A 12,253-nucleotide genomic window follows, 5' to 3' on the forward strand; every position below is an offset into this window, starting at 1 on the left:
GCAGATCTGACAATGAATAACTAGTCTACAACAAAGGATTGAGTATAGGATATTATTAAAAAATGAATGACAACCTTATACATAACTATAACTCAAATTTTATGAGCAGAAGACGTGAGACAAGTTATCAATAAAAACTATTTCTTTTTCAAATGTTAGCATACTAGTTAAAAATCATATAAGTGTAAAAATTGAAATTTCTGACTAGATTAGATGTATGCAATTCTTGAACATGTTGACATTTCCGCCATTCCAAGTTTTTTTTTGACAATTTTATTTACAATCTGTTCAGACATTCTTAGAACAATAAGTAAATTAGATAAAATAATAAATTAACACGAGTTAGACTCTATCCAGCGATAGGGCTAACACAAATAAACAAGAAAGTTCGAAATTAGAACCTAAGAGGTAAGTCCAGGATTGAGTGTCTCTTCAGACGTGTAACTGACGCACTATTATCCAACAGGTTCATCGCAAGGTAGTTCGGATGAGAATACAGCTTGTCTTGGTACTTCTTGCTGTAGCGAGTTATTTCCTCTTTTACTGTGGGAATTTTGGTGTCTTGATGTATTAATTGATTAGTTATATACCACGGAGCTTCCAGGATGTTCCGAAGGACTTTAGACTGAAAACGTTAGAGAATATCGATGTTGGAGTTACTGGCTGTACCCCAAAGCTGTATACCATAAGTCCAAACAGGTTTCAAAATCACCTTGTATACTAACAACTTATTTCTTAATGATAATTTCGAGCTCTTGTTTAAAAGCCAGGATATTTTTTTGAATTTTGAGTTTAAAAATAATCTTTTGTGCCAGATATGAGAATGCCAAGTTAGTCTTCGGTCTAGATGCATACCCAGATATTTCACTTCTTCAGATTGGGGGAGGAGGACATTATTAAGAGAGACAGGTGGGCAGTTAGCAGGCCTTGTTGTGAAAGTTACATGAGTGGACTTGGTTTCATTAACCTTCACCCTCCATCTCACAAGCCACTCCGACAAGTCATCCAGCTCAGATTGTAGTCGTTGGGATGCAGTTCCTGGGACTTCATGAGAGGCTAGTATAGCGGTATCATCAGCAAAGGTGGCCATGGTGACATCGGCTCGTACAGGTATGTCAGATGTGAAGAGGGTGTAGAAGATGGGACCCAATACACTGCCTTGTGGAACGCCCGCCTCAATTTTGTGGAGGTCGGAGTATTCGTCTTGAAATTTGACTCGAAAAAACCTGTTTGACAAATAGGACTTGATGACATTAAAGAAAGAATGAGGAACAAGTAGTTTTGAAGCTCTATTGAAGTTGTTTTTATCACGAGGATTCCTGGAATTTTGCCAAATCCTACGAAGTCTTCTTTTTTGAGCAATCTTTTTCTTGATGCTAAGAGGGTAGTTCTAGCCATTAGTGGTTCCATTTCGTTGATACGGCGTTGATTGCCAAGCACACTTCTGGACTGTCCTGTTAAACAATTCAACAGCTTCATCTATTTCACCATTTGTCTTCAAGGAAACGTGTAAATGCAAGTTTTCATCAAGAAGAGATCGAAATTGGTCCCAGTCAGTATATTTAGAACTTAACCGCAGTGGACCCTCTGCAGTAATGGCAGATGAACTTAAAGTGAAGATCAATGGAGAATGGTCTGAGGATAAATCAAGACAAGATTCTACACGTGTGTACGTTTGGGAAATACCTTTAGTCACGAAGAAATCAAGCAAATCAGGAATTTTTAAGGGATCAGTAGGCCAATAAGTCGGTTCTCCCTTAGAAAAATATTGATAGTTATTGTCGTTGATAGTCTTAAGGAGATTACGGCCTCTGGGATTGCACAGCCGAGAGCCCCACATGGTGTGTTTCGCATTAAAGTCACCCCCCGCAATAAATCTACAACCCAAGGTATTGAAGAAGTCGCTGTATTGCTGGTATGAAACGTTATGACGAGGAGGGGTATACACAGAAGATACCGTGAGTGGACCTGACCAGTCTTCAATCACAACACTGGAAGCTTGAATGTAATTATACTTATAAGTAGGTATGGCATGGTGTTTGATACTATTTTTAACTAATACCGCACTACCACCATGAGCAGTATTATCTGGATGATTACAGTGATACAGAGAGTAAAAAGGAATTTTGAAATGTGTCATATCTGTGAAGTGAGTTTCGGAGATAAGCATAATATCAACTTTATGAAGACCAAGAAATATTTTAACTTCGAGTATGGTTACTCAAGCAATTGGCGTTCCAAAGTGCTATTCTATAAAAATTATTCATTTTAGCTTCGAAATGACGGAAGACAATAGGTTCATTAAAGTACCTATCTGTTCAGCCTGTTGTATCATTATTTTTTCAAATTTGCTGAAAAAGTCGGTAAGTGTTTCACTTAAAGCGTTTTGAGTACTGTTATCTTCAGACATCGAGTTTGATGCCACCTGTGCATATGATCGTCCCGGCAGGATTCGAACAGTGGATGGACTGGGAGGTCTTACCACTTCTTGGGCTCCCCGAGGTGATTGATCATGAGTTTAACTTTCAGGTACTTTGGGTCTGATCGGGGGAAACGATTTTTGTTTAAGTTCGCGGTACACAGAACAACCTTTGTAGTTCGCCGGGTGGTTCCCCGGGGAACCACCCGGCGAACTACAAAGGTTGTTCTGTGTACCGCGAACTTAAACAAAAATCGTTTCCCCCGATCAGACCCAAAGTACCTGAAAGTTAAACTCATGATCAATCACCTCGGGGAGCCCAAGAAGTGGTAAGACCTCCCAGTCCATCCACTGTTCGAATCCTGCCGGGACGATCATATGCACAGGTGGCATCAAACTCGATGTCTGAAGATAACAGTACTCAAAACGCTTTAAGTGAAACACTTACCGACTTTTTCAGCAAATTTGAAAAAATAATGATACAACAGGCTGAACAGATAGGTACTTTAATGAACCTATTGTCTTCCGTCATTTCGAAGCTAAAATGAATAATTTTTATAGAATAGCACTTTGGAACGCCAATTGCTTGAGTAACCATACTCGAAGTTAAAATATTTCTTGGTCTTCATAAAGTTGATATTATGCTTATCTCCGAAACTCACTTCACAGATATGACACATTTCAAAATTCCTTTTTACTCTCTGTATCACTGTAATCATCCAGATAATACTGCTCATGGTGGTAGTGCGGTATTAGTTAAAAATAGTATCAAACACCATGCCATACCTACTTATAAGTATAATTACATTCAAGCTTCCAGTGTTGTGATTGAAGACTGGTCAGGTCCACTCACGGTATCTTCTGTGTATACCCCTCCTCGTCATAACGTTTCATACCAGCAATACAGCGACTTCTTCAATACCTTGGGTTGTAGATTTATTGCGGGGGGTGACTTTAATGCGAAACACACCATGTGGGGCTCTCGGCTGTGCAATCCCAGAGGCCGTAATCTCCTTAAGACTATCAACGACAATAACTATCAATATTTTTCTAAGGGAGAACCGACTTATTGGCCTACTGATCCCTTAAAAATTCCTGATTTGCTTGATTTCTTCGTGACTAAAGGTATTTCCCAAACGTACACACGTGTAGAATCTTGTCTTGATTTATCCTCAGACCATTCTCCATTGATCTTCACTTTAAGTTCATCTGCCATTACTGCAGAGGGTCCACTGCGGTTAAGTTCTAAATATACTGACTGGGACCAATTTCGATCTCTTCTTGATGAAAACTTGCATTTACACGTTTCCTTGAAGACAAATGGTGAAATAGATGAAGCTGTTGAATTGTTTAACAGGACAGTCCAGAAGTGTGCTTGGCAATCAACGCCGTATCAACGAAATGGAACCACTAATGGCTAGAACTACCCTCTTAGCATCAAGAAAAAGATTGCTCAAAAAAGAAGACTTCGTAGGATTTGGCAAAATTCCAGGAATCCTCGTGATAAAAACAACTTCAATAGAGCTTCAAAACTACTTGTTCCTCATTCTTTCTTTAATGTCATCAAGTCCTATTTGTCAAACAGGTTTTTTCGAGTCAAATTTCAAGACGAATACTCCGACCTCCACAAAATTGAGGCGGGCGTTCCACAAGGCAGTGTATTGGGTCCCATCTTCTACACCCTCTTCACATCTGACATACCTGTACGAGCCGATGTCACCATGGCCACCTTTGCTGATGATACCGCTATACTAGCCTCTCATGAAGTCCCAGGAACTGCATCCCAACGACTACAATCTGAGCTGGATGACTTGTCGGAGTGGCTTGTGAGATGGAGGGTGAAGGTTAATGAAACCAAGTCCACTCATGTAACTTTCACAACAAGGCCTGCTAACTGCCCACCTGTCTCTCTTAATAATGTCCTCCTCCCCCAATCTGAAGAAGTGAAATATCTGGGTATGCATCTAGACCGAAGACTAACTTGGCATTCTCATATCTGGCACAAAGGTTATTTTTAAACTCAAAATTCAAAAAAATATCCTGGCTTTTAAACAAGAGCTCGAAATTATCATTAAGAAATAAAACTGTTCGCCGTGTTACGGTTCGGGTTACTTAGCGACGTCACGTGACCGCGCCCTATACACATACCGTGATTAAACTACACTATCGGAAAGGCCGAGCCCAAAAAGAAAGCACAATTATATTTTTAACAACGGTTACTTTAATCAATTAAATCAATCAATGTAATGTTTGTAGACAAGCGTAATGATAACTCTTCTTTTTTCTCCTGCTCCATGCTTTATTTTTAATATATCTTAAAATTTCGGGGGGTGGGTCCGGACCCCCTGGACCCCCCCCCCTTCGCTACGCCACTGACGTCAATCACTACAATGGAGTTAGATAGTTATCTTAGGTGATGATGTTCTTCAAAATCACTCCTCAGTTTAGTTGGAGTTTGGAGGCCCTTTAGAACAGCTAAAAGTTTGAAGTTTGGCGATGGCTTTTTTGAAGTCTCCAGTGTATCTCTTATCTAATATTGTTGAAGGAACAAAGGTCATCGCCTGAACTCTGTCAATTGCAAAGCAAGGAGACCTTATTATTGAAAAGGAGGCTTAAGCGGTTGAAGCTATAAGAAAATGGTGACAGTTTTTATCCCTCGTCATTTCCGTTTCATTCATGTTTGAAAATCACTGTGCTATTAAAAATAAAATTGAAAACAATGAGATGTTGTGTGGAATTAGCTCTCTATAAGTGTGGTATTGTGTACATAATTGTAAAGTAAAACCTGTATACTCATGCTTAGATGCATTATCATGAGTAAGTGCCTCTACTCAAAATCAAAGCCTACTTACATGAAAGATTGTTTCACCCAGGTGTTACGAGGATGTTTCATTATGTACAGGTCAAGAACGTACCTTTCACTGTTGAGGAAGTAAAATCTATGAGTTCATCTTTCAACTTCTGTGCAAAAGCAAACCCTAGGTTTTCCGAAAAGGAATGAACTCTTAATAAACGAAACTTTACCTTGGGAGCGTCTCAACATTGATTTGAAAGGACCACTTCCTTCTACGACATACAACCGTTTCATAACCACATTTGTGGATGAGTATTCGAGATTTTCTTTTTTCTTCCTTTGCTCAGGTATTTCTTCAGACAGTAAGAAGTCATGAATGCAGATTATTTTCTTTATTTTGACTTCATAATTATGTACATTTTGATCAGGGAACTGCATTTATGTTAGACAGTTAAAGTTATTTTTTCATAATTTGGGAGTTGCCACAAGCCCTTCTACACCTTACAATGCAATAGTACATGCTCAGTGCGAACGTTACAGTGGAATAATATGGAATACAATTAATATTGATCTGTACTAAAAGGGATTAGAAGCTAAGAACTGAGGGGTTAGCTCTACATAACACAAGATCTCTGCTTTGGACAGCTCCATTCCCGAAGATTAACTAGTGGCATCCCACTCCCTTCATTGCTACTTATCTCTGGACCTGTACTACTCAAGAAGCAAAATCGAAGAAGTCAATATGACCCATTAGTTAAGGAGGTAGACCTTATTGAAGCTAACTCTTTTATTGCGGAACCTCTCTTTATGAATGGAATGTAACACATTTAAAAATCAAAATACTCCTCAAATCGGAGGAGGGGAAGAGGTGTATGCGTTTTTAATTAAGACAACTCTCTGATATTAAGGAAGATACAAAAGTGGCCTCACATAGAGGCGTTGTTGCATTTTTGAGTGATTTAATGGTTTTCTTCACGTCTTTACGAATCCAAACTAAAAATGAGTGGTTATTTTTTATGCATATGGCAGATTTTTATTCAAATAGTAAAGTTAGAGAAATACTTGTGTCATATTCTTGATCAATGTTTAATGTATCAATTGACCTTCATCACAGCGTAGGTGTAAGGCTGTAGTTATCTAACCAAAACGGCCATGGTTTAAAGGAGATGTTAAAAACTATCAAATATGCTTTGATGGCTTTTATTTTAAAACTGTTAGTGTAATCAATTAAAATGCAATTTCATTATAAATGTCACAAAACGTATTGACGATTAAAGATCCACAATTTTGGCTATGGGCGTTCGACTATATTAGTTTTTGATCGCAACTAGTTCAACAGAGAGGAAACCTTCATTTGTTCATTTGGAGAAACCTCTAGAATCATATTTGTGGACTAGTACACGTAAAATAAGAGAAACTAAACTTTCTTGTATCATAATCTTTTCATCATATGGACGCTCTAATGGTCTATATATATATATATATATATATATATATATATATATATATATATATATATATATATATACCATTTATATATTTATTTATATATATATATATAAATAAATATATATTTATTTATTTATTCGTAAGTAAGTAAGCTGAGAAGTAAAATGTACATATTTATTCAGGAAAAAGTAAAACAGAACTTTGTATCACTTAAATCTCTATGGTGATTACATCAACTTTCTTCTTGATTTAGGGACTGAGAATGAATGGATAACATCATCAAAAGCTGATTTCTTTGTCATCTCATACTCCATAGTTAAAACAGCGAAATCCCACAAACCTGTTTTAGTCATCGTGATCTCGTGTAATCCGAAAATGATCTCTCTACTAGACAGTTTAATGCAAGGATCGTCAAAAAGTTTAAATATTATGTCAATATAGGATATACGTCTTGGACTCCGAAGACATGTAATGTTTAAGTTCCTTTGAGAATCAAAATAAATATAGACATTATATAGCAAAATATATAGTAAACTACACTACTTCTGTCGCCCTTTACAGTACAGATTGCTGTTTACAATCTTACTTCCTAATATTTTGTATAGAACAGTGCTGTACACCAGTTTTGACATACACGTCCTTAATTTTCAAATATTCCCAATTGAATTGTTCCTATATATTAACTTTTGCAGCCCCTAGAATTTTGCCGCACTGGGCTATAGCCCCTATAGCACCCCCTAAATACGCTAATGAACGTATCCACTATCTTCAGCTTCTTAGTTTAATCTCTCTTGAAATCTACTGCAAGACGAGATCTTTCGAGTGACCAGTGAGGACACTTCAGCCTGCTAAGTCTATTGCCATATTTGACTGGACAATATTATAAACATTTTCATAGTCTTAATGATAGAAACTCACATACAATGCATTACATGCATTATGTAAATTAATTACATTAAAAGGACAGCTATACAAAAGTTTCAAACCAAATACTTTGATGTGTCTATTAATTTGCTATTTGATAACCATTTTCATATGCAATAGAATACTTATTACTCTATTTTAATTCACTACTAAGCTTTCTTTACAATGTGTATACTACCTGCAAATAATTATCACATACAATTGTTCTATTAAGCCAATTTGCTAGTCGTCCTAGAGAAAGGACCAAAGAAATTGATGCAGGAATGGTGGACGACTAACAGTAATGAAATTCTGATCGGCATAGGTAAAAGTAATCTGTTATAGGGCGTGAAATGGCCATGGTTTAATCTCAGGAAATGAAACATGGAGCTTCTGAAGAGGAAGTAAAAAAAATCCCAAGCGTAATTTTCCCTCCTAAACATTAGAATTGTAGTTGAAAAATTTAAGTCTAATGGAAATAATCCAATCCTTAAAATTGGAGTGGATTTTGTAAAGAAGGATGAGTACACAAACTATTGCTTTGGCAAGGAGCGAACATTGAAAGATTGTTTATTACAAAGGAGAAAAACACAATTACCAAGGCAGAACAAACCCATGGTGATTGTATTTAAAAATATTAATCAACGTTATTAATTACTAATGCAAAGCGAGGTCTTTTTTTTTGGCTGAAACTTGGCTAAATAAGGATAAAAACAAATGCTTTAAGATATTTTTGTCTAGTAGCGAAAAAGTTAGAAAGAATTAAATTTGTAGTGACTTGTGTGCAAAGAACTGGTCTTAATAAACTCAAGGTTTGTCTCATGAATAATAAGCTGCAGCCATTATCAGTTGAATATATTTTTGAGGATTGTGAGACTATTATAACATGTAATAGAACTGAGCCTAAGTTTGGGTTTATTTTAATTCACATAATATGCAGACCACCTAACAAATACATCATGTTTACTTTACTGAACTATTGGAAGGTGCTTAAGTTGTAAAGCCACAAGATTCACAGAAAGGTTTAATACTCAAATGGATTATTTCACTACGGATTTACAAAGTATCGCATTCTATACTGATACAACACCATTTTATTTACCAGACCATAGTTTTCTATCTTGTAAGGTGCAGGCCCGTGCTGGCCCGGGGGGACAGGGGGACGTGTCCCCCTGCGCCCTCGCCTTAAAGGTAAACCGGCGCCCTCTTGAAACTAGACGAAAAAGCCAAAAATCATTCGAGAAAAGAGCTAAAAAGGAAAAGGAAACAGGAGAGAAGAAAAAGGTAGTCGGAAGAGGTAGCCACGTGACATTTCTCAGCAATACAACATTTATTAAAATTGTTAAAATTCTTCGTGATGAAATTGTAAGTAATATATCAGCTCAAGTGAAGGAAGCGGTAGACTTCTCCATTTTAATGGACACTACAATAGACATATCAGGAAATGATCAATGTTCATACGTTGTTCGGTTCGTAAACGGAGGCCAAGTGCAGGAAAGACTGATAGCTTTACAATGTGTATCATCAACTAAAGCCGATGCTCTGATGGATTCTTTAGAAAATACATTGAAAAATGTCGGAATCCCAGTGGAAAATTGTATAGCTAATGCTTTTGATGGGGCGTCAAATATGAGTGAAGCCTATGCAACCTTAACTGCGAAATTGTCGGAGAGAATTCCGAACCATATACACACTTGGTGCTACGCTCATGTTTTAAACCTAGTTCTTACTGATACAGCACAAATACTTCCTTCAACGATCACATTTTTTGGTTTGCTCCAAGAGGCACAAGTATTTTTAAAGGAATCATTAAAGAGACAACAGTTTTATTCAGCAGAAAATCCTGTTTTTAAACTCGGCGCTATTGGTGCTACACGTTGGCGGAGTAAGAGTGATGCTACCACTAAGATATTTGGCAGGATTGATAATTGGACAACAAGCACCCCACTTGACCCTTCACATCAAGCCAAACATGTATTCCATGAACTGACCGTAGCGTTACAAAAGATTTTCTTGTCCCCTGAATTTAACACTACAGTCAGGAGTAGTGCAACAGGACTTCTTAGTACGTTTCTAGAGTAGGTTGAAACAACAGTTATTGCAATGACCTTCCTGCAAATATTTAAAGTTACTACACCGTTATCAGACTACCTCCAAACGAAAAATCTTGACTTTGCTCAAGCCTGGAGGCTAATAGAGTCAGCAACTGAAAGACAAAGACCTGCGAAATAGGTTTTATGAAACTCTAGAAGCAGTACACACATTCGTTAGGAAATCCAATTAGAAGATCGAGGCGTCCTCAGAATTTGAGGATCTGAAAGATTTGACGATGGAAACTACATTCAAAAAGTCAAGGTCAAGGATAGTAAAAAGAATGGCCGGTGAAAAATGTAGTGATGAAAGTGTTGCCTCTTCTCCTGAAGATACTTCTTTCAGGATAACTGTCTATAACTGTGTTGTAGACACTATAATACAAACGATGGAAACTCGTTTGAGTTAAAATGTTGTTTAAAATGTAACATGTAAGCCTTGCCGAATTGATGACTGAGCGGGTCTACACATTTGCGCAGTGGCAGTGGGCGATTCTATAACGCAGTCGTGTTGGGAGAGGGTAGGAAAGAGGAGATGCTTGAAAACATAAACAACTTAATTAGTTCAAAGTGTTTGCAACGAACTACCATTTATTTATTTTAGTTTTTCGAGGTATATACGTTCAAATTTATTGATTTCATTCTTATTTTTAAATTGATAATGCACAAAAATAAGCAATGTTCGTTCATTACAATTTGTAAGTGTCAAATAAGGTAAAAAACGCAGATTTAAGTGGTTTATTAAATTTTTTTTGTTTCTTTGATTTGTGTGCATTATTTGTAATATTTTTACAATGAACAGGTCTTTGCTAAAGTGTAAATTTTCTTCGTTACTGCTTGAAGAAAAATGTGCTTCATGTAGCTTAAAAACACGTTTTTAGGTGTTTATTTTTTCAACAATTCCTGGGGGGGGGAACCCCCGGACCCCCCGCCAATCCGGGGAGTATTCCATACCCTCCAGACCCCCCAGTGTCCTAGTTGGTTGGCGCCCTCACCACCCCTGTCCCCCGCCCTTTCGACGTACCCAGCACGGGCCTGGTAAGGTGTATGTTAGCACCATTAGTAATAAAAAGAGGAAAACTGAGAAAAGGAAAAGAAACAAGTCCGACTTATTTATATACATTGACTGCTATCCCAGGAATTTGCACTAGGCCTGTGTGATATGGATTTAACGTAAATCTTAATGACATGCTTGATAATTTTGATTTTACTTTCTTGTATATATTCAACATCTGCTTCCACGAAATGACCTTTTGTTTTAAAATCGAATCACGTATTTAATGGATTAAAGAAAAATTTATACAGTCTCATGATAGTCTTAAGGAGTTGTATTGGAGTACAAGAGGAACCCAACCATAACGTTAAGGCTGCGCTCTACCACTCTGGTGAACGCTGATGCAAGGGTTTTGAATCTGCCTCATTGTAGGCTCATTTTTTGAGCTATTACAAACATATTGATGTTATTTAAGTAACTAAATATTTGTATACGTGCATTAGTTTTTGAAATTTCAATTTCGATTCAACTTAAGCTGCACATCAGGTGGAAAGTTTAAAAAAGGGTATTTTCAACGTTTCATAAAATAAAAACGTGAATTTTTATTAAAGAATAAAATACAGACATTCGTAAATTGGAATATAGTAAGAGTAAAACTGCAAACGGTTTATTAAAAAGTTCTGAAGTTAAGGTACAATAAGGCAGACATGAAAGGTCTGCAAGCGCTATTGAACGCTCTGTCAGGTGGCGAACGTGGCGGCTACAGCCGGAAACTGTAGGCAACTCTCCCACCACTACCTGCTGGATATTTCCCCTCACCCGCTTTCGCTAGGTTATAACGTGTGGCCTTTCAGTGTTGGTGTTCCTTCAATTTGTTGATTTATGATATCTATTCATACATTAATAATCAAGTTCCTATCTTGCACAAATGAAAAATTGTAGTAAATATTTTGTTTTTAAATAATAATGTATTATGAACAAGTACCGGTATGTATAAAGTATGAACTACAATATTTTTATTTATTCGTCATCCAATCAGAGTGAAAGGATAGGATCGCATAGGATCACAGGCGCCACTGAGCTCACGGGCGGCGGTGTCAAACGACCGCGCGGCGCCGGGTCTTTCCAACGGCCATGGACGAAATACTACTTACGCGCCACCGTTGCGCGCCCATGCTATGAATGATCATGTCGTGTGGAAGCTCTCATATACATCTTCATATCACCGAAATAGTGTTGGCGAACTCTTTCCGTAACAATAAATTCGTAACGCGTAACAACTACCACTACCTCCTGGGGAACAATAAATTATTGATTAATGTCAATATTTTTAAAATATGAAGTAATTTGTTTAGTGCAATATGATAGTCTAACTATAATAGGTTTTATTTGACTTAATGTATGATTGCTTCATTTGATTGTTAAACAAATCTCATTACATTAGCAGCTATTACCCATTACAAAATAAAGGAATTAAAATTTTAACATTTTAAATTAAAATTCCACTTTATATAGTAATTCATTTAATTCACATGTATACCTACATTATCCCTTACAGTCATGGAGACTAGTGGTACCTGTTAAAAAACAAACCACACAAATAA

This window comes from Homalodisca vitripennis, chromosome 2 (assembly GCF_021130785.1).
Source record: "Homalodisca vitripennis isolate AUS2020 chromosome 2, UT_GWSS_2.1, whole genome shotgun sequence".
Classification (NCBI taxonomy): domain Eukaryota; kingdom Metazoa; phylum Arthropoda; class Insecta; order Hemiptera; family Cicadellidae; genus Homalodisca; species Homalodisca vitripennis.